General features: G+C 45.2%; 1 protein-coding gene across 3 annotated transcripts in view; it reads right to left on the bottom strand.

The window, feature by feature from the left end:
* Positions 1 to 7,317: 7,317 nt before the first annotated feature.
* Positions 7,318 to 23,018, bottom strand: part of LRATD2 (LRAT domain containing 2) — a 132,997-nt gene continuing 117,296 nt past the window's right edge. For all 3 annotated transcript variants that reach the window (XM_049632911.1, XM_049632913.1, XM_049632912.1), the window contains 2 exons: positions 11,839 to 12,015; positions 7,318 to 9,048 (listed from right to left, as the gene is read on the bottom strand). The gene's annotated coding sequence lies outside the window, so the exon portion shown is untranslated. The remainder of the gene's footprint in view (positions 9,049 to 11,838; positions 12,016 to 23,018) is intronic.

Raw genomic sequence — 23,018 nt, 5'->3', positions numbered from 1 at the left:
ACAGGTTGGGTTGTAAATGAATGATTGGTGGAATTAGCTGCTAGGTATAAGGGGGCTGATTAAACTGCTCTCCCAAATTTGTGTATGTTTGAAAGTTTTCATAATAAAAGAGTTTGTAGGGGGGAGGAACCAAGATGGTGGAACAGCATGGAAGTTTTTTGTGTCTCACGTCCATGAAATACAGCCAGATCAACACTAAACCATCCTGCACACCTAGAAAACTGATCTGAGGATTAACACAACAATCTGCACAACCTGAACCACAGAATTCAGCAGGTACATGGCACGGAGAGGTGAACTTGGGGAGCGAGAAGGGAGGTGCTTTTGTGGGTGGAGAGAGGACAGAGACAGGTGGGGGTGAGGGTGGAGAACGGGAAAAGCACCTCCCCCCCCACCAAAGCAGCTGGAGAGAAAGTGGAAAAGTGGAAACAGCCGCAGGGACTGAACTAAAAAAGGAGAAAGGACAGGGTCTAAATCCCATTAAGACTCTCTACAGGGGGAGCACAGAGTTTGAAACTCAGCAGCTGATACCTGGTGGTGCTCTGGTTGGAAGGGCGAATCCCCAGGAGCAGAGGGAAGTCCAGGGGTCTTGGGGCCACACGGGAGAGGCGGTTCCTCTGCTGGGAGGCCATCTGGTAGAGGCTGTGTGGCCCCCACACAGGCAAAGGCCCCAGTGGGGCCGGGAGAACAACCACGTTCGCTGGTGCTGGAACAAGGTCGTTGGGGGTGAAGCCCGGTGCCAGATGCGTGTTGTGATTTTCCATAATCCCTGAAACGCTGCCGCTACACGATCGTGTGAACGTGTTCTGGGGCGGGCTGGCACCCGGCCGCAGTCTCTGGGCATCGGCAGCAGCACAGTCCCGTGAATGTTCCTGGCTGGTGAGACCCTCCCGCAGAGGGGCCGAGCGGGTCAAAGCCTCAGTCTCTCGGAAGTTAGGGGTCAGGAAACACAGCCGCACCTGAGATAAAACTCAGGAGGGAGGTGCTGCCTGGGGCTTGATCACAGACAGTGTAAAAGCGGGGAGTGGACGGAAGCTGAAGACAAAGGACGGGTGCGCGATTGCTGATCGGGAAGAACAGAATTCTGACACTAGAGGCCGGGTAGCTGGGTGAGGCCATTTTTTACCGCTCCCACGCATGCGCATACGCACCCACGAGTGCCACGGCACTCCACCCCAGTAGGCTAGCAGCGCCATCTAGTGGAGAATGGAGCCATTACACTAAGCCCCGCCCAAATGGGCTAACCTCGCCCTTCAGGAACACACATCTCTCCGCCCCCTTAGTTTACGGACTATAAAGCGGTTCATAGTTTGACTTCTAGGGGAAAACGGAGTAATTTCCATCGTATTTCGGTCTGCTCGCTGGTCCATCTATTTAATTTTCTTTTTTTCCCCTTTTTCATTTCCTTTCTTTTTCTTGATACAGAAAGAGAACAAAATGATTTTTATTTTCAATTTTTATTAAAACTATTTTTCTTTAATTTTTTTCTACTATATTTTTTAATTTTGTGTGAATTTTTTCAAATTCTATTTTACTTCCATTTATTTCATTTTATTCTATTTCAATGTATTCATTTTTTCAAATTTTCAAATGATTTCTTTTTTTTCCTCTTTCTTTCCCCTTTTTTCTCTATCTATCAAGCCCCTTTCAACACCCAGACCAAAACACACCTAGGATCTAGCATCGTTTATTTGACTTCTGTGTGGGTGTGTGTTGCTTTTAATTTTTTAATTTTAATTTTTTAATTTTTTAATTTTAATTTTTTAATTTTTTAATTTTAATTTTTTTAACTTTAATTTCTTTTTACCTCATTAACTCCTTTTCTCCCTTCAAAATGATGAAAGAAAGGAATTCACCCCAAAAGAAAGGGCAGGAAGAAATGGCAGCCAGGAACTTAAGCAACACAAATACAAGCAAGATGTCTGAACCAGAATTTAGAATCATTATAGTAAGAATACTTATTATCGAAAATACTTATTATGGAGTCAAAAATAGATTAGAATCCCTTTCTGCAGAGATAAAGGAAGTAAAAACTAGTCAGGATGAGATAAAAAATGCTATAACTGAGCTGCAATCTCAAATGGATGCCATGGCGGCACGGATGGATGAGGCAGTGCAGGAAGAGCAATACAGAGGACAAACTTCTGGAGAATAATGAAGCAGAAAAGAAGAGAGAGGCTAAGGCAAAAGAGCACTATTTAAGAATTCAAGAAATCAGTGATTCATTAAAAAGGAACAACATCAGAATCAAGGGTGCCAGAAGATGAAGGGAGACACAAAGGGGTAGAATGGTTATGTGAGCAAATCATAGCAGAAAACTTTCCGAACCTGGGGAGAGACTCAGACATCAAAATCCAGAAGGCATGGAGGACTCCCATTAGATTCAACAAAAACTGACCATCAACAAGGCATATCATAGTCAAATTCACAAAACACCCAAGCAAGGAAAGAATCATGAAAGGAACAAGGGGAAAAAAAGTCCTTAACCTACAAGGGAAGACAGATCAGGTTTGCAGCAGACCTATCCACAGAAACTTGGCAGGCCAGAAAGGAGTGGCAAAATATATTCAGTGGGCTGAATCAGAAAAATATGCAGCCAAGAATTCTTTATCCAGCAAGGCTGTCATTCAGAATAGAAGGAGAGATTAAAAGTTTCCCAGACAAACAAAAATTAAAGGAGTTCATGATCATTAAACCAGTCCTGCAAGAAACTTTAAGGGGGACTCTTTGAGGGGAGAAAAGATGAAAATAGATGCATACATACATACATACATACCAAAAGCAACAAAGACTAGAAAGGACCAGAGAACACCACCAGAAACTCCAACTCTACAAGCAACATAATGGCAATAAATTCATATCTTTCAATACTCATTCTAAATGTCAATGGACTAAATGCTCCAATCAAAAGACATAGGGTAACAGATTGGATAAGAAAACAAGATCCATCTATATCCTGTTTACAAAAGACCCACTTTAGACCTAAAGACACCTTCAGATTGAAAGTAAGGGGATGGAGAACCATCTATCATGCTAATGGTCACCAAAAGAAAGACAGAGTAGCCATACTTATATCAGACAATCTAGACTTTAAAATAAAGACTGTAACAAGAGATGAAGAAAGGCATTATATCATAATTAGGGGGTCTATCCACCAAGAAGACCTAACAGTTGTAAATATTTATGCTCCATATGTGGAAGAACCCAAATATATAAATCAATTAATCACAAACATAAAAGAAACTCATTGATAATAATACCGTAATAGTAAGGGACTTCAACACCCTACTTACAACAATAAACAGATCATCTAATCAGAAAATCAATAAGGAAACAATGACTTTGAGTGACACACTGGACCAGATGAACTTAACAGATATATTCAGAACATTTCATCCTAAAGCAGTGAAATATACATTCTTCTTCATTGCACATGGAACATTCTCCAGAATAGACCACATCCTGGGACACAAATCAGCCTTCAACAAGTATAAAAAGATCGAGATCATACTGTGCATATTTTCAGACCACAATGCTATGAAACTCGAAAGAAACCACAAGAAAAAATTTGGAAAAGTACCAAATACTTGGAGACTAAAGAACATCCTACTGAAGAATGAATGGGCTAACCAAGAAGTTAAAGAGTAAATTTAAAAGTACATGGAAGCCAATGAAAATGATAACACCACAGCCCAATCCTCGAAGAGAAAGCAGGCAAAAACCTTTTTGTCTTGGCCACAGCAACTTCTTACTCAACACGTCTCCAGAGGCAAGGGAAACAAAAGCAAAAATGAACTATGGGACCTCATCAAAACAAAACAAAACAAAACAAAACAAAACAAAACTTCTGCACAGCGAAGGAAACAAGGAGCAAAACCAAAAGGCAACCAACAGAATGGGAGAAGATATTTGCAAATGACATATCAGATAAAGGGTTAGTATCCAAAATCTATAAAGAACTTATCAAACTCAACACCCAAACAACAAAGAATCCAGTGAAGAAATGGGCAAAAGACATGAATAGACACTTCTCCAAAGAAGACATCCAGATGGCCAACCGACACATGAAAAAATGTCAACATCTCTCATCATCAGGGAAATACAAATCAAAACCACAATGAGATACCACCTCACACCTGTCAGAATGGCTAACATTAACAACTCAGGCAACAACGGATGTTGGCAAGGGTGCCGAGAAAAAGGATCTCTTTTGCACTGCTGGTGGGAATGCAAACTGGTGCAGCCACTCTGGAAAACAGTATGGAAGTTCCTCAAAAATTAAAAATAGAACTACCTTATGACCCAGAAGTTGCACTACTAGGTATTTACCCAAAGGGATACAGGGATGCTGTTTTGATGGGGCACATGCACCCCAGTGTTTATAGCAGCACTAGCAACAATAGCCAAAGTATGGAAAGAGCCCAAATGCCCATCGATGGATGAATGGATAAAGAAGATGTGGTACATATATACAATGGAGTCTTGCATGGCAATCAAAAAGAATGAAATCTTGCCGTTTGCAATTATGTGGATGGAACTAGAGGGTGTTATGCTAAGTGAAATTAGTTAGAGAAAGACAAATATCATACGACTTTACTCATATGAGGACTTTAAGACACAGAATAGATGAACACAAGGGAAGGGAAGCAAAAATAATATAAAAACAGGGAGGGGGGACAAAACATAGAGACTCTTAAATATGGAGAACAAACAGAGGGTTACTGTGGAGGGGTTGTGGGAGAGAGGATGGGCTAAATGGGTAAGGGACATTAAGGAATCTACTCCTGGGATCATTGTTACATTATATGCTAACTAACTTGGATGTAAAATAAATAAATAAATAAATAAATAAATAAATAAAAATAAATAAAAATTAAAACAAATAAAAAATAGGGACACCTGGGTGGCTCAGTTGGTTAAGTGTCCGACTTGGGCTCAGGTCAAGATCTCGTGGTCTGTGAGTTCAAGCCCCACATCAAGGCTCTGTGCTGACAGCTCAGAGCCTAGAGCCTGCTTCAGATTCCGTGTTTCCCTCTCTCTGCCTTTCCCCTACCCACACACTGTCTCTCTCTCTCTCTCAAAAATAAATAAACATTAAAAATTTTTTAAATAATTTAAAAAATAAAAAATAAAAGAGTTTTTAAAGTATCATCCAGGATGAAGGTAGTGTCTGTACTGTGTTTGAGGACTATAAGACAAGCTACTCAAAATCATTGGGCTCAAAGCAGGAGGGTAGATTTTCAAAACAGTTGAAAAGTAATGGTGATTCAACACAGTAATACAAATGAATAACAGTGAATGAAAAAATAAATAAAAATTAATTCATTAATCACAATGAATCAAAAAATAAAAAGTAACTAATCACTGAATCAATGAATCAAAATAAAAATGAGCAAACTATAGAAACAGGTAACAGCATAAATGACCCTCCCATACAGGATATTGAGCCAGACACCAAATGAGACATACAATGTGATTTCATTTATGTAGAGCTCAAAAAAGGCAGAATTAGTCTATATTCTTTTGGAATGCATATAAAAATGGTAAAATGATTTTTTTGATTTATTTAGTTTTGATAAAATGAGTTGTTTTTTTTTTTAAGCAAGGGATAGGATTATACCAAATGTCAGAATCCTAGGTTCTCTCCATAAGGGGGGGTGGGGTCCATGAGCGTGAGCGGTTGGAGGGACAGAGGTCTTCTTGGGTTCTGGCAACCATCTCATTCTTGGCCTATGTGGTATTTCCTGTGTATTCACTGTATAGTAATTATTTAAACTGTATGTCTATCTTCTGCACCTTTTAAACCATAGCATATATAAAAAGAGGTTTAAGGGAAAAAAAGCACAATGATCTGTGAGCAGCATCGTGGAAGGAGGAAGACTCAGTCTCCCCTGGGATTAGGCTCAAGCTAGTCATCAGATTCTGGGCAGACAGAGGCAAAGGAGGAGGGCAGCCTCTCTTGCAGAGGGCCACAGAGTGATGGTGTTAGCAGCATCCCACAGAAGAGCAGGTGGGGACATTCTGTGAAATAAGGCACGTGAATCCAGAGGAAGTGACCCTAGTCCAGAAGGACCGAAGGTGTTTTCGTCTAGGGCATTAGGAAGGATGGGACAGAGGGAGTTGAGTCTAAGCAACAGACCTCAAACTTCTGAATGGAACTCAGGAACAGTTATTCAATGTCCAAACTGACACAGCACACAGGTTCTGCTGGGTCCCATTTCTACCAGCAACTCCATCCTGGTCAGGGGGGGTGAGCTACCAGCCCACGCGGAAGCCACAGTATCTGTGGGACCTGACAGGCACCAGTCCCGCCCCCCATCCATTTTCATCTTTTTCTTCTTTTTGCTGTAAGACCGTATCTGCCGTGAGCACTGTATCTCCAGAGCCCAGCACGGTGCCTGGGAGACTGATACTGGTTCAGCCCTTGTGGAATGAACTAAAGAATGAATGAAGAATTCCTATTTCATATTTGTAGAAGCTAACTAAACCTAGAAGAGCTGCAGACGGGAATGGAGCCAGCAGAGGGACAGATCGCTTAATACGCACCATTTAATCCTCAAAACGGTTTTCCGTGACCAGCCTGATCTCTGGTTCCACAAGCTCCCCTACATTTTTTGCAGAGCCCAGACTTGGGCAGCTGGGGATAAGATACACCGAGGAAAGGAGCGAAAAGCAGGCTCTTGTTCCTTTAGTAAATGGACTTGCTACACTTTTTTTTTTAAGTACAGAGCTGTTTTGAGATCATTCCTAAGTGAGAGCTCTGTGGGGAAGAAGAGTGAATGGTTGTTTAAGGCAGTTGCAAGGCTGCAGAGACGGCTGGAGGAATGGCCACAGGTCGAACCAGGTCGGAAGGAGGCAGAAACAGATCAATGAAGGAGACTGGGCTGCCTCACATCTCAGACACCTGGGGTGGGACAGAAAGACGAAGCAAGCTTGCAGGCAGGGAAGATTAGAAAGGGAGCGGGGGAGGGGAGGCATGAGAGGGCCAGCAGGCACAGTAACAGGAGTTTGTTCTCCTGACTAGCGGGGAGCATCGCAGCCCCCACAGGGGGGTGGGCATGCCTGCTGCAGGGGCCTCCTAACCAGTGTCTGTGCCTCTGGCTTCTCGTGGATCCAGCCAGCACTCCCCACGCTGCTCTGGGTTAGCATGAATGGCAAGAGGCCTGTGTTCTACTCCAAGCTTTAGAAGAATGCCGTTGGGTAAAAACATAATGCAAGCCACGTCTATTATGTTATAGTTTCTAACAGCCACGCGAACAAGGCAAAAGAAGACGCAGGTGATCTTATTTTTGATAATACATTTAATTTAGCCAAAAGTTTCCAAAATGTCATCATTTCAACATATAATCAATGTAAAAAATATCAATGAGATACTTACGTTCCTACGGAATCAATGAAATCCTGTGTGTATTTACACTGAAAGCACACTCCGGTCAGACTGGCCCCATTTCAAGGGCTTCGTGGGCACAGGAGGGGAGTGGCTACTGCATAGGACAAGGCAGGGCTGCTGGGTGACCCTGAGCGTGACACTCCACGTCTCTGAGCCTCAGTTATTTTCCTCCATAAAATGAAGTTTGGGCTCACAGCATTTCTGAGTTACCTTCAATACATTACGGACACACGTTATCAGCAAAGTAAAGCTCTGTTTCATAGCAAGGGACTCCACCTCCCACTCCGGCCAGCTGGTTGCAAGATGTGCAACAGAGGCTGATATTTCCAAACAGCAATACAGATCCACTCAGATGACCAGGGAGTAGGCACAGGGGACAGTCCCTGCAGCACAGCCATTGCCTGTGCAGATCTGGAGCTAGAAATGTCAAGTTTGTGGCTGTACGCCCCGCAGCGTTCTTTTGTGGTGTCCTCAATCTGCAGAGATGAGAAAAGGGACATTAACTTCCACAAACCATGCAGCCGCTACCAGCAATGAGGGCATCAAAGACAGAACCTTTATAAGCAGGAAACCCAAAGACCTTAAGGGTCCGATTGATTGCCTAAGTTCCTTAAGAGAATTTAACTAGTACTTTCTTCTGGAAGGTACACTGCTGGAGGTCACACGTTTGCTGTACTGGTGGCAAAGAAGGTGGGGGGAAGGGAGGGGTCTCCCTTCCAGGAGAACTATTCCCCAGAAGATTTTTCTCCACTGCCAAACTCTGCAAAGACAAGTGCACATTCCGGCCATGCAGCTGGCTTATTATAGAATTCTCTGGAAGCTGTCCAAGTTGGATAGAATCGTGCCTCACCTATACTCTGACTCTAACTTGCCTGAGCACATCATCCCCCATCCTCTTACCTGCCTGACTTAGAACCTGTTCCCTGTGTGCTGCTGCATAGTCTCGCTTCTTCCTACCCATGCTCTGCCTTTTGCAAATGCAGCTCTGACTTGAATGCCCCCCGGCCCTTCTCCACATTGCAGAACGCATCTCAATATTCAGCTCACAAAACTTGCAGTATTTCCTCTGTGAAGGCTGTCGTCATTCTACCAGGCAGAATAAGCGGAGACTTCTGTGTTACCACGGCTCTTTGCACGGTATCAGTGCCACAGTGCTTCTCAGTGACGTGCACCAAACTCCCCGCGGTGTGGAAATGGACAGACCAGAGTTCAGATCCCGACTCTGCCATTAACAAGTTTTGTGCCTCTTGAGCAAGTTACTTAACTTCTTGCAGATTCCTCCTAAATAAAATGGGGACCAAAATAACTACCCGCTGATGCTGCCAGGTTGTTTTAGCTAATCTTCACAAGATGCCACTCAATGGTGTTTATTAAAGCCGATAGCATTGAAAGCACCAGATGCTTGTGCCTTAGTCCATTCAAAAGACATTTACTGAGCAGCTCTTAAGGGCTGGCACTATTGTCGAGGAAAAGGAGAAAGTCTGGTAAATAAGTGAGTCAGTCCCTGCCTGGGAGCAGCTCGTTACCTCAATGCACAAGCCTCAGTCTTTGATGCTGGAACACCAGCTCCTCTGGAAGGCATGCAAGCAGTCGGTGACTGCCTTTGGTAACTGGGCTCTGTCAGGACACCTGTCGCCAGGCTGGAGAAAAGGAGACTGCTGGAAAGGAAACAAGACAAGGCTGTGTTCAGTAAGACGGGCCTCCCTAGGAGTCCATGTGGAACCGACAACAGCTTAACGCCATCTAGAACATGCCCTGCCCCTACCTCCCTTATATTGACTTCCCATTTCAGAGAAGGCTCTGCCCCGCCTGAGAACTGGGAGCCACAGCTGAAAGTCAGCAGGGCCAGCACATGGTTTCAGGAGGATCGTGACAAAACACATCTCCCCCACCCCCGATAGGCCCAGTTTTCATGTAACGAACGGAGAGAGGGTGCATGAGTTCATGCTGACTTAGCCATGCCTCCCTCAGGTAGACTAAGATTTGGGAAGACAAAAGGAATGTGTTTCTTCTCTAGGAAAGGAGGTATCCTGGAGGGGAGAGTGGCTATCACTCTTGTGAGGGGTTGGCGGGTGAGGGGGGTTGCCAGAGACACCCAGGGGGCTGTGATGGAGGAGGGGTCAGCAGGGGCAGGGCCAGGGGCAAGGGGCGAAGGGGGGGGGCGGTGTAAGCAGAGAAGTCAGGGAGGAGCCGGTCTGGCAGTGAGGTAGAACACATAACCCCAGGCAGACTCCTCTGGAAATAGTAAGTTCCTCCCAGACGTTAGACTTAGGTAAGCAGAAGTCTTCCAGACCCCCTCTTGCTGTAGAGAGGGGACTCAACTGCGGTGCCCAATCCTGACACCTTCGGTTGACAGGACTAGATGGCATGGACAGCCCGGAGAGCAGGTGGCTAATACCACAAAGTAGGCCTCAAGCTTGCAAAGCAGAGCCCTGGGTGGTGGGACAGAGGAGGTGCTTTCCAACCTCCACCCCAGGAATTGGGATCCCCTAGGACTCTCTCCTCCCAGGAGACTCCATCTGCCCCCAGGGAACTGGGTGGCAGCTGCTTCTGGTACTCAGTAAGCTGCAAATTTGCACTCACAGTGCAATACGGTGGCTTGCTTCCTAAGCATGTTACAGATGGAGAGAGCTCAGTGGTCCTCGCTACCTTCCTTACTGCTAACCATTTTTCCCTTAGTAGGAAAGATACCCGGGTGTACACATGGGCATTAAAGTCAGAGAAGATGGGAGAGACAGAGAGAAGATATCTCTGGAAGCTCTGATTCAAAACAAAACAATAGCATGGAATATTACTCAGCCATCAAAAAGAATGAAATCTTGCCATTTGCAATGACGTGGATGGAGCTAGAGTGTATCATGCTAAGCAAAATAAGTCAATCAGAGAAAAACAAGTACCATATGATTTCACTTTATGTGGACTTTAAGAAACAAAACAGATGAACATATGGGAAGGGGTGGAGGAGGAAAGAGAAGAAAGAGAAACAAACCATGAGAGGCTTTTAAAGACAGAAAACACGCCGAGGGTTGATGGAGGGAGGTGGGTGGGGAATGGTCCAGATGGGTGATGGGTACTAAGGAGGACTCCTGTTGTGATGAGCACTGGGTGTTGTACATAAGTGATGAATCACTGAATTCTACCTCTGAAACCAATATTACACCGTATGTTAGCTAACTGGAATAAAAAAAAAAAAAAAAAAAGAAGACAAAAACCAACCAAACAGACAAACAAACACAAAATAGGAAATGAGAAGGAGGATGGGTGAATGAGAGTGGCCTATCACACCTCCAGTTCCCTCTGCCAGGGTCACCCTGAGAACTCAGGGAGCTGCCACTCAAATGCACCTCTGGAGAGACAGGAAAGAGAAGTGACCGTGAATCAGAAGTTTAGTGGGCAAGTCTCGGACCTGCCCCTCGGGAGTGGTCTCAGAAAGTCTCCCAACACCTTGTTTGCCAGATTGTGAAGCATCCTCTCTCTTCGGGGCCTGGGTAATATGGCTCCACTTTCACAGTCTGCTTTGTATATACGATTCCTTCTTCCAAACCCTGAGATTCTCCTTAGGTAAGAACTTTGTTTTACTCAGTCTCAATTTCTTACCCCCAGAGCCTACTTGGTATAGATTGGATGGAAGAAAGGAAGGGAGGGGAGAAGGGAGGGTAAAAGGAAGAGGGAAGGAAAAGTCTGCTGCACGAGGCAGCATGGGGTACTGCACACATCTCTTTCTTTAAGTCAAATCTGGTGGGATCACGTATTCTGGGCTCTCGATTCAGACCACACAGTGTCAATTCCTGGCCAAGCTAGCTAGCTGTATGACCTTTGGCAAGTTTCTCATACTCTCTGTGCCTCGGTCTTCTTGGGGATAAATGAGGAATTGTGATAGCATCCCTTTCTTAGGGCCATCACGAGCACTGAATGACACAGTGTATAGAAATAGCTAATTACAGTGGCTGGCACTTACAGGTACACGCGAAATATTAGCAATCGTTGCTACGTAAAAAGAAGAAGTAATTAAAATAAAGCCGGTGTGGTTGAATCAAGTTGGGGGATACACAGCCCCATCTGTTCTACCTCCCCGCCTCGTCCCATGGTGCTGGAGAGAGCCCCTGTGCTCCCTTTGGGTATTAGAAATCTGCGGAAAGCAGTGAGAATCACCGTAGAAAGGACTCGAGTGTGGAAATCAGACCTGGGTTCCAATCGCAGATTCATGACTTAGAAAAAAGCAAAGTTCCTGAACTTCTCTGAGTTTCAGTCCTCATCTGCAATTTAGGGATGAACGAATCCTTCCTGACAGATGTGACGAAGAAATAAGGGAAAGTATGCAGAGCATTTAGAACAGTTCACTTGGGGGCTCGATGAATTCACTTCCCTCCCTGCTAAACACCCCCCCTTACACGTGCACGGTAGTTCATTATTATTTTCCAAGCGCGTAAAGAAAGCGTCTTACTTACACAGCCTCGAGGAATTTGACAACATCCAGCCCCGTCTGGACATGTGAGGTGGGCCTTTCCCTTGCTTGATGGACAGCAGTGAGTACTCAGGGTCTCCTGCAGCCAGACCTGTCAGCCTTCTGCCAACATCGGGGACAGACTGCCGTCTGACAGAACTGCCCCTTCCAGAGGCCACATCTTTAGCAGACAGCAAAAAAAAAAAAAAAAAAAATGCAAATCAGGAAATGTGTGGCTTTTGAAATCACTTTATCAATTGTCAGATTAGGGTTGCTCCAAGACAGCTAGTAACTGAGCAAATATGAAAAAAGGAAAAACTCACAAATTCCCAAGAAAAGTTTCATAAATGACTCAAGAACGACAGCTACCTCATTTCAAGTAAGATAGCAACCTGTTGCCTAAAAAAAGAAAATTCCCAAACGTGTGTGGCAGTGCAAGTGGCTCCAAGACAGAGGGAAGGAAAGAACATTCCCTACACGGAAAAGAGAAGATTCCTGACTACTCTTTCCCTCCGCTTTCCTCCTCCCTTCTAAAATCAGAGCTTGAAGCTAGATTTTAAAAAGGAAGGACAGAAATAGAGGAATCAAAACAACAGAGAGTATTATCTTTAATTCCCTAATTCCTTCAACACACTGTTTTCCTCCTTTTTGCTAATTAATTTTGTAATCTGGAACATTGCTAACGTGTGTAAAAATAGAATAACCCAATGAGGGGCGCCTAATTGGCTCAGTCGGTTGAGCTACCGACTCTTGATTTTGGCTCAGGTCATGGTCTTACGGTTCACGGGATGGAGCCCCCGTGTCAGACTCTGTGCTGACAGTGTGGAGACTGCTTGGGATTCTCTCTCCCTCTCTCTCTTCCCCTCCCCTGCTCTCTGTGTCTCTTTCTCTCTCTGTGTCTTTCAAAATAAATAAATACACATTAAAAAAAAAAAAAAAAAGGAATAACCCAGTGAGTCTATCAACCATTTTCAACAATTATTCAATCTTGTTCTGCCTCTACCTACACTCACTTTCCCTCCTCCCATACTATTTTTGAGGAAGATCTCAGACATCATATCATTTACTCCATAATATTTCATCCCAGCTGTATACTGAGCACCTTCTAGATAGGCTTACCCTGGCCAGGCAAAAACAGATGGGGAAGACTCTGGCCCTCACAAAGCTTGGAGGGAAACATGGGTCTGCTGAAACATGCAAAGTTGAGGCATTTATTTATGCAACAAATGTTGTAGCGTGTGGTTAATGCCAGGCACAGTTCTCAGGGCTTTACAATATTAATTTATTTAAACGGAGTCCTCCAAAGTCCCCAGGGAGGTAGGTAAGATGATCTTCCCCATTTTACGAATGAGAATGCTGAGGCACAGAGAGGCTAAGTGTTTTTGCCCAAGGTGACACAGCTAGTAAATGGTGGAGCTGAGGTGCACAAATTGCTACGAAGACACAGCAAAGGAAGCGGATCATTCTATCTGGGGCCACTGAGGAGTGAGTGGAAGTTCCCCATGTAGACAAGCAAAGTTCCCCGTGTAGACAAGGGCGTGAACAACAGTCCAGAAAAAGAAAGAGCTCAACACTCAGGAAGCAAGAGTTTTGGAACGGCTGGACCTGGAACTGGAAAGGCAGGTGAGACAGGGCTATGAAGGGCTTTCATGTGCCGAGTGGAGCAGTGTGGATGTGCCATGGCCTCAGGACAGCCCGCAGAGCCTCAGCAGGTGAATGACAAGATCACATCATATTAGAAAGACAACTCTGAAAACTGCATGGAAGACAGACTGCAAGTGGGAGAAATAGAAGGGCTGTGCGTGTCCAGGTAAAGCTGGGAGGTGATCACGTCTGGACAAGAACCATGGAAGTAGGAATAGAACGAAAGATACAGAAATAGGAATCAAGGGACATGACGATGATCGGAACTTCCATTTCTCAGAGTGTTGGCAGAAGCCCAAAGCTCTGAACAATAAAAAGCAAGTACTACGAGTTCTGAGACCCATGCTGGACACGCTGACAAAGAAGCTGAGAAGTGACCGGACCCCGTTCTGAACCCTTCAGCCCACCCCCCACCACCTCCACTCCCCAGATAAGAGCTGCCTAGAGATTTCCCCGGGAGACATTTCTTCGCAGAACATTGCTGGCAATATAAGGGAGGAATGCTCTCCCCTCTCAAGCCAAGAGAGGGAACTCAGTGGCCCCCAGGATCAACGGGACACCAGAGTAGTGGGGAAATTCTTGGGAGCACATGACAGTCTTCTCAAGAGTTGGGTGGGACAGAATGAGGTGACTGACTGTTACTCTGGGGGAGGGCTGGTGGGACCCGCCAGCAGAGCCAGAATACCGCAGCAGGAGACACGAGGAGCTTCTGAGTTCATAGCAAAGGCATCAGATGGTTAAGAGACGGCCTGCCTGGGTCGCTGCTTCCCCGCAGGAAGAGGCTGCGTTGTGCTGCTGGCAGCTGCTGAGAGGCGGTTGGAGAGGGCTGCTTAGAGGTGCAGGATGAGAGCGCCTTGGAAGGGGTGATGAGTCACCACGGCAGGCCTAACTGCTCTCTGATGAAAGGCTTGCTTACAAGGGTGGCCCTTAACTGGTGTTGGCTGGTGACTGGGAAATCAGACCTTCCCAGCATCCCCAGGACTGACCACCGTTCTGGCTGTCTAGGCATAAACTGATCGCACAAACGGCATGGTTTATGCCAAACACGTGCTTCCCTTCCAGGAGTCTGGAATTGGGGGCTGTGCCGGGAAGAGGGACGTCCGTACTGGCCTCCAGTGAAGACTCTGGTGAATGGTCTCTAATGAGCTTGTTGTCACAACTCACCGCTGGAGAGTTAAGCGTGTCCCGGGTGAGCCCACCAGGGAGGACCTTTGGAAGCTTGCATCCGGTTTCCCCGACTGAGGCCCCACGTGTCTTTTCCCTTTGCTGGTCTTGGTCCTCATCCTTGCCCTGTAATGAATTATAGCTGTGAGGGCTACTCTGTGCTGAGTCTCTGCGTCTTCCTCGTGATTCCCCAAATCTGACGGTGTTGCCAAAGAACTCACATAGCCCCCAAGAGAAGCAATGCCAGCATTTGGGTGTCGGCCAGATACAGGGGCACAGATGTCAGACGCGATAACATCGATCATGGAAAACCATTTTTAGATTTTAATTGCTCGGTTTTCTCCTTGAGCAGATCCTGGGGAGAGCAGAGGCCACGGGGGGGCGTGTGGGAGGAGGGGAGAAAGAGCAAATGAAAAAAAAAAAAAAAACAACCAGACGCAGACGAGGGAGCCAGATGAAAAGTGCACACCCCCTCCCACTTTGCAGAGTCTGACCTGAGCTGGGGCGGGAAGGAGAGTTGGCAGGAGGCTGGCAGGGGGCGGGGGCAGGCAAGGGGGAGTTTGGGAGGAAAAACTGAACTAGAAATTAAGTTTTGCTATTTCTAATATCAAAAATAACCGTAAATAACTAGGAAGAGGTTAGAAAAGCCATGTGATCTTGAAATGTCAAGGATGGGAATGAAGGTCCAGAGTGTATATCTGAGGACAATATGGGAGCAGAATAAACCTATTTCCCGGTTGGATTTTACCAAGTCCAGACGATCCAATAGTACCAAAACCCACTTTCTAAACGCGAGCCAAGTGCTCCCTAAAACCACACAAGGCCTACAGGTAAGCACGTTCATCTGTAGTTCGAAGACCAGTGGCTTTGAATTCCAGCTCTGCTTTTTTAGCCATGCAGTTTTGGCAGAGGGTTCTTAATCTCTGAGCCTTGATTTCTGTTGTCCTAAAATGTGGTCTTGAATGTCAAACCTCACACACGGCTCATTGTGGGAAAGAATGAGAGAAGATACATTAAAGGGCCTACTCGCTTTGGAGGGCTCAGCAATAGAACCCTTCTCCTGTTGGTCACCCACCCTCTTTCACCCTCTTTGGAGTTTTGTGAAATATTTGGAGGAGGAGGGAGTCTGTGGGGTTGCGTGTTTTTATGGTCTTTCCTCTGTTGGTGGGAGTGAACGTTTGTGCAAGTTTGCCGAATGTGTAGTTGGGGAAGCTGCGATTTGGGCCCAGGAGACCTGGTTCCTCGACTGCCTCTCACAGGTGAGTCCAGCGGCCACCAGCACTGGCTCTGGGATGCTGTGTCCATTCCCAGTATGAACCTTGCTCGCTGTCTCTCCCATCACGCATCCCTGGGCTATCGTGTTGCTCAAAGGGAATTTGGCTGTGTTTCCTTCCCTATTAATGTCACTCTGATGACAGATTGAAGTGTATGTTTTTCCATGAGGATAGACATATCCACATCCTTTCAAAGTACATCTCCATCCACTCCTTGGACAATACAGGTATGCCTGAAATTCAATGCGTGGAAAATACTGGATTTAAATAAAGCAAGTAGATGAAGGTATTCCTCAAGTGAAGGTAGCATTGCAAGCCACCCTTCAAGGCCATAGGATGTTTCTGGGAACCGGAGGACCCATAGGCTATCCACCCAGCTGTGAAACTCAAGAGAGCCTGTTTCCATCAGGAACTGCCAGCTGGTCCTTCTGCCAACAAGAGCTTAAAACACTCCTAGCGCACAGTTCTTGGGTTTCCTTCTTATCTTTACCCCTGCATATTTAGACCTGATGGGAGCGAGAATGCAAAACAGTAGAAACACGCATATTTAGCAAATATATTTTAAGCAAACTTTATGCGTCTCTGACCTTCATTTTCCTCTTCTGAGAATGAGGAAGACAGACTAGATCAGTGGTGTCTTAACCTTGCTGCATCTAGGATCATCTGGGAGCTTTTAAAAAATACAGATGCCCAGGCCCTCTGCTCACCAATTAAACTGGAATGTCTGAAGTGGGGGTGGGGGGGCAGGGTATGGGTGTTTTCCACAAGCTACCAAGGTCATTCTGATAGGAAGCTCCCACTGGGCTACATGACGCTTGTTATTTCCACCTCTAATATTCCTTTTATGATCTTTTGTTTCAAGGGTGGCCATAAAACAGTGGGATGGCTTCCCATACCTCTCATGAAAAGCCACCTGAATACCAATCTTTCTCTTTGTATAGTTGAAGGAATCCAGGCCAGCCTGTGGATTTGGGACTGACCAAGTCATAGCATGGTTTTAGGAACTTTTCTACTGCTACACATCTGACAGGTAATGATGAAATCTAAGACCCGAGGAGTGAAGAAATCAAATGGGGGGCTTTTCGGGTCAGGCAAGGAACATAAATGTGTGGCTGAGACCAGGCATAACAATAGACAGGGGTGGGGTTTGGGGAACTAAAAAACATGTGCCTTGCCTATAGGCATTTAAACAAACTCATTTTCTCCTTCCCACTCTCCCCTCCTTCCCTCCCTCCCTTCCTTCCCTCTGTCCCTTCCCTCCTTTCTTCCTACCTTCCTTCCTTCTTTCCTTCTTTCCTTCCTTCCTTCCCTACTTTTCTACTTTCTTCCCTTCCTTCCTTTCTTTCTTAAATATCACGTTGGCAGAATGAGAGACTAATCTGTGTGCTCACCTCATCTATGGGTCACCTGTTTAAGACCCCTGTTCAAGACATTCTGATACATTAGGGAAAAAAATAATGAAAATATTACAAAGGCATCTGCCTCATTATTAGACCTCCCCAAAGACATCAAGTCTTCTACATTCCACACTGCAGTAGACAATAAAATTGAGACATAGACAATAGGACCTACTGCCAAATGCTGCTCCAAACCTACTCAACCTCCTTTTCCTTCGTGCATTTCCATGGTTCTACAGATCTGGTTCCATAATCTTCAGTCCAATATCTGCTTACTGTTCTCTGGGTTCTGTACCATTCTGGTTTCCCTCCTGGGCTTACCATACCGCCTTCCCACATGGAATTTTGAGCAGAAGCTCACAATTTCATTCTCTCTCATGAAAGCATACAGCTTCAGGGAGGAGAGCCTCTCCAATCCCCCAACCCTGGAGAGTCTCCCAACCAGCCATCTCCTAACTCAGGGTTTCTCAGCCTCAGCATTATTGACATTTGGGGCCAGATCATTCTTTTGTGGGGGAGCTGTCCTAGGCATGGTAGGATGGTTAGCAGCATTTCTGACTCCTACCCGCTAGATGCCAGCAGCAATCCCTCCCACATTTCCCAGCATCCCATGTGGAATGGAGACCCACTGCTTTAAGTACACACAGCATCCCAGTGCCTGTGAGGAAAATGGTACAGTAAAGCTCCATCAGTTTGGGACATAGCCAGCATAATATCCAAGCTTCCAAAAGAGAGGCCCCAGCTGAAAAGGAAACAAGCTTCGGTATGATCAGCTGTGTCAGTTCTATTTAATTGTAAATTTGGACAGGCTCTGCTGAGTGAAGTACAGAATGTTTTTCGCCTTGGGCACTGATATTATATTAGAATAAAAGCAACCTGAGAGGCATTTGTTTTTGTGGAAAGTGCGTGCATGGGCAAATCTCTGCTCATCAGATTGTTTTGAATTAATGTGGAAACTATAAATAAAGTGCTCTCTCTTTTGGGGGCTGGCTTTGATCTATTGTTATCCCTCCCTTTTTCGAATTCTTTAAAGGCAATTTTCATTCAGATCCTTCATCAGTGAAGCAAGCGGACTTCAGTAATTCTGCTGAAAAGCCTCTGCCGCTTTCTGCACACAAGCTCCATGTCAATCAGCCAGCTAGCCTGCTCCCTTCCATGGCTGTCCCCCTAATGCCCTGGAGAATGGAGGGTGGATAGGCAGCTAGGCTGAGGTAACTTGGACAGGCGTGTAATGGTGAAGAGAACAAGTCTGACTGACATTTTCTTCTTGTGTTAAGGTTATTGAATAATTATGCTAGAATTACTGTAGTCAAAATCCTCACGTGCCCTGGAGAAAGGGGCACAAAAGAGTTGACTGGGTGAGGGGCATGATTCAGAATCCTTGGGCCCAGTTGAGTCATTAACGACTGAATCCTCTGAAGCAGCCCACATTTCCGCAATTGTTGGAACCCACGTGTGAGAGGTGACATGAGCTTCTGTTGCCGCAGGCACTTACAAGTCCAGAGCAATGGACCATTAGTGTGCCAAATGGGTATGGGAGGATTGTGGAAGGAGGAAGAGAATGACCCCCTCCTCTGAAATAGTCCCAGCCCTGCCTCTTACTTGCGTTGTAATGTGACCTCCTCTGAGACTCAGTTTCTTTGCATGTAAAATGAGGGCCATCATATTTTTTTCATAGAGACATCAAAAACTTTAGAAATTTCTGTGGCAAGTGCTTGGCATAATGCCTGGTTCATGGGAAGTCCTGCCTATCATCATCATTCTCTTCCTCTTCGTCCTCATCACTGTCATCACCATCACCATCATGACTGCCACCGTCATTCTTCGTAGGGCGATGAACGGCTTTGGTGGATATGTGCTAAACTCTTCTTCGTTTGTGGCAAAGAGGATTCTAGGTTATTCTTTCCGTGGGATGCTTTGGCAGGAGGAGAGAACTTTTCTCAGTCTCTTATTTCTAGAGAAAAGTGAGAAGTTCCCCAGAGGTTTGGGTCCTCATAGACTTTCCAAGACTGAGTGAATAATAGCAGCGTTCACAAAGACTTAGTTCAAAGATCTAGAAGCCTATGGAGGGGGTTGTGCAAATCGAAAATATGCTTCCCTGCCTGTCTTTCCCTTAAAGAGCATGGGCTGTGATTTTATAGAAATCGAAGACTCACGTGTCAACAAATATCCTCTCCACTCCAACTGGCCTGCCAGAGTAAGTTAGGAAAACCACGTGGATTAAGGCATAGGCCATGGACAAAGAAGGCAAGTGCATGTGGAATCAAATGCTGACTCCTCCCTGTAGTAGATGGGGGACGCTTACCATCTCTAAGCCTCATTGTTTTATTCTAAAAAGATGGGTAGAATAATTCTTACTTCACAGGGGATTCGTTTCTGGTGCAGTTTCGCTAGGATGTACGACGAACTAGAGAGGAGGATTGTATTCAGTGCAAGAAGAAGTTCACTAAGTAAAAGTGTTCTTATAACAAAGGGCTGTAAGATGCTGAGGCCGAGGCAACTGTTTTGCTCCAGGTCAGAGTTGAATACCAATGAGAGAGGAGACTTTCCTCCTCCTCTCAAGGTGGTGGCCACACTGTGTAAGGCTGGAGGGAGGGGAGAGGGGGAACTCTTTCATAGATAGGATCTGAGATGCAGCTGCTCCCAGACACAAAGGATCAGAGAGTCACAAGGCAAAATGACAGAAGCATCAGAAATGCTTCCTCAGGAGGGTCAAAGCCATCTGTGGGTCCACAAAAGACAATCCAAGAGATCCATGGACCATAAAGGGAAGATTGGGAAGGAGCGAGGGCCCATAAATTTCGTTATTTAGGATGAAGCCAGAAACCGTGGCTTGTTTGTCGTGACCCTTTGATGCTTCCAGCTGGTGTGCCATGGGAAACAGCGGCTACACATGGATTTACAAACTGCTCATCCTTGCAGCAAACAAGAAAGTATGCAAGGTTCGATCTGTGGGAAGGGCAGAATTCTATCACGGAGTGCCTTGCTAGGAATCAGGAGTCCAGTTCCTAGACCCAGCTCTGCCCTCCATGTGATGCCGTGGATCTCAAACCAGGCTTTGCCAGTTGGACGTTCATCTATAAAATCAGTGGTGGACTTCGTTGGAGAATCCGCATCCAGGAGGTCAAGTAGTTGAATTTGGTAGTAACTTTGGTTGTCCTATCCGAGGCATTGGGAATCTGAGTCCAAGGTTCTTGGGATATACCTGAGTGTCCAGGGGAAAGCTGCACCCCCTCCCACCCCCAGTCATCTTATATCTAGAACAGAGGAAAATCTCCCTACACCAAACCTAGCAATTAGCCCAAAGCACTCAAGGAATCAATTTTTTTCTGTCACACAATTTGGCACTCTGTCTTCTCAGCAAAATGTGGCTAAACACATAGGTCTTCCCTGAAGGAAAAAAATACCCTGGAGAGAAATCCAGTTTTAACTGAAAGATGACCTACACACCTCAGAATGGCATCCTCCCCCTGCAACGAGGTGGTTTACCTGCCCTGTTATACAGACCTGAATTGCTCACCAAAGGCTCTCGATGGTCCACTGGGAAATAAAAGCAAAGACAACCTCACTTTTCAGAGACTTTAGGGACTTATCCTCATTTGGAGTGTGTGTGGAAATGAATTTTAAGCACAAATCTGTACTTACTGAGCTTGCAGCAAATTGGAGTCTTGACCGCAAGGAATGAAGGTGGCTAATCTAATTTGAAGACCTGCATGCAGGCAAATGAGTGACTGTGAGCTTCTTGGGACCCAGGTCCTTCTATTGCCAAATACTCGAGAGAGAGAGGAATAATGCATTCATCTTCAGGGCAGGATAGGTCTTCAAGAAATCCGAGAGCTTGCTTCCAGCTCTAAAATGGTGTGACTATGGGTCTATGACCCTGGGATCCCTAAAAATTACTGCATGAAAGTAGAAATTCGCCTCAATAGGTTCACAAACACTAGTAATGGAAGTTACTCAAGCTATTTGTTATAAGCACCTACCATATGCCAAGAAATATTAAACAGAGCTCTCTTTTTCTGTCTCTGTTCTCCCTACCTCTCTCGACATAGATAGATATAGATCTAATTTCACACCAAGAGCCCTGGGGTTAGCATTATTATAACCATTTTAAGATGAAGTGATTGAAGTTCAAAGAGATTACATAACTTGACCTTGATAACCAGCTGAAAAATGGAAGAGTCAGCGCTTAAACTCTGATCAGCCTGACTCCAAAGAATTTTCCAGCGTTTCATCCTTCTTGGGCATGTATTGGATATGGGCATATTTGCAGAAACATAAAGTGATAAACAGTCATGGTCATAGTGGTTTAATATCCCCCAAACAAAATAAAAGTGGTGGCCGTTTCCTGTGATGATTCAATATAAACGAATAGCACTATACCTCAGAGTATGAGGTATGAAGTTTGGCAGGGCATTTCCTTCCAGGAGTCATTTAGGGTCTTGCTACTCAAAGTAGGGCCCATGGACCCCTGGCATTGACATTCACCTGAGAGCTTCTAAGAGTTTCAAGCTTTGCCCTAGGGCTACTGGATCAGACTCTTCATTTGCATTAAAAGTCTGAGAAGTATTGGTTCAGGGCACCAAGGCATAATATGGATTGTTCCCAAAGCCATGGACACCCACAAATCGAGGCTTCTGGAGTGTTGTGATTTATAAAGATTTTAAAGTCTTTTACAAGGAACACGGTACATAATAACATAACATGTATTGAACACTAACTCTATCCCAGGCACAGTATTCAGCACTTTGCATTTATTATTTTATTTAATTCTTCTAACAGTTCTAACAGGCGCCCAGTCATTATCCTCATTTTGGAGAGTAGGAACTGACATTCGTAGAGCTCAATGAACATGTTCAAAGTCACTTAGCTGGTAAGGGGTGGTTCTGGGATTGGAACACAGACAAGACAGTGTGATACTAACGCTTCCAACTTTGAATTGATTAGTGCACTACGCTGCCTGTCCGGCCCCAACAAGGAAACACTCAGAAAAGTTTGATGGAGCATTGTGCTTCATGGAGGTTAGCTAGCATTATAGTTTTCAACAAGGGCCTCACTCTGCCCAAGTGCAACCTCCCATCAGTTACCAGTTCTGCAGAAGGCGATTATTACTAATTAAACAGTAATTAAATTAAATTTATTACCGAGTAATTAAATGTCTCTGGATTAATGAAGAAGTAAATTAAGCACAGTGATCAGGCTGTGTCAATAAGAATAGTCCCAATGGACATCGCTTGGCCTCCTGCTATGACACACGGACATAGTACATGCTTGCCAAACAGGGTTTAACCTGGATCACATCAGATGAGTGACAAACCCAGAGAAATTGTTACGGATTACAGGAGACTAAGCAGACGTGCCAACCCAATAGCCTGTGTAACCCCTGACTGAATCTTGAAAGGGGTGAACGGTGATGGAGATATCTATGAAAGTGGTTGTGGACACAGCTGAGGATCTCTGAGTAGGGACTGTCTGTATCGTTAAGTAATAGAACTGTGTTGATGTTCAATTAATTGAGTGTGACCATTGTATTGTAACTGTGTAGAATAAGTCCTTGTTCTTAGGATACGCATGCTGAAGGGTTTTGGGTTTGAGAATCATTTATATATGCTCCTTCTTTTTACACGGTCCAAAAATAGAGGCGCAAGATAAATCAGATGTGGCACAATGTTAATTTGTGACTCTCGATGAAATAAATACGGGTG

Source organism: Panthera uncia, chromosome F2 (genome assembly GCF_023721935.1).
Source record: "Panthera uncia isolate 11264 chromosome F2, Puncia_PCG_1.0, whole genome shotgun sequence".
NCBI lineage: Eukaryota > Metazoa > Chordata > Mammalia > Carnivora > Felidae > Panthera > Panthera uncia.
The sequence above is the reverse complement of the archived record's forward strand: the minus strand, read 5'-3'. Positions and strand labels throughout refer to the sequence as shown.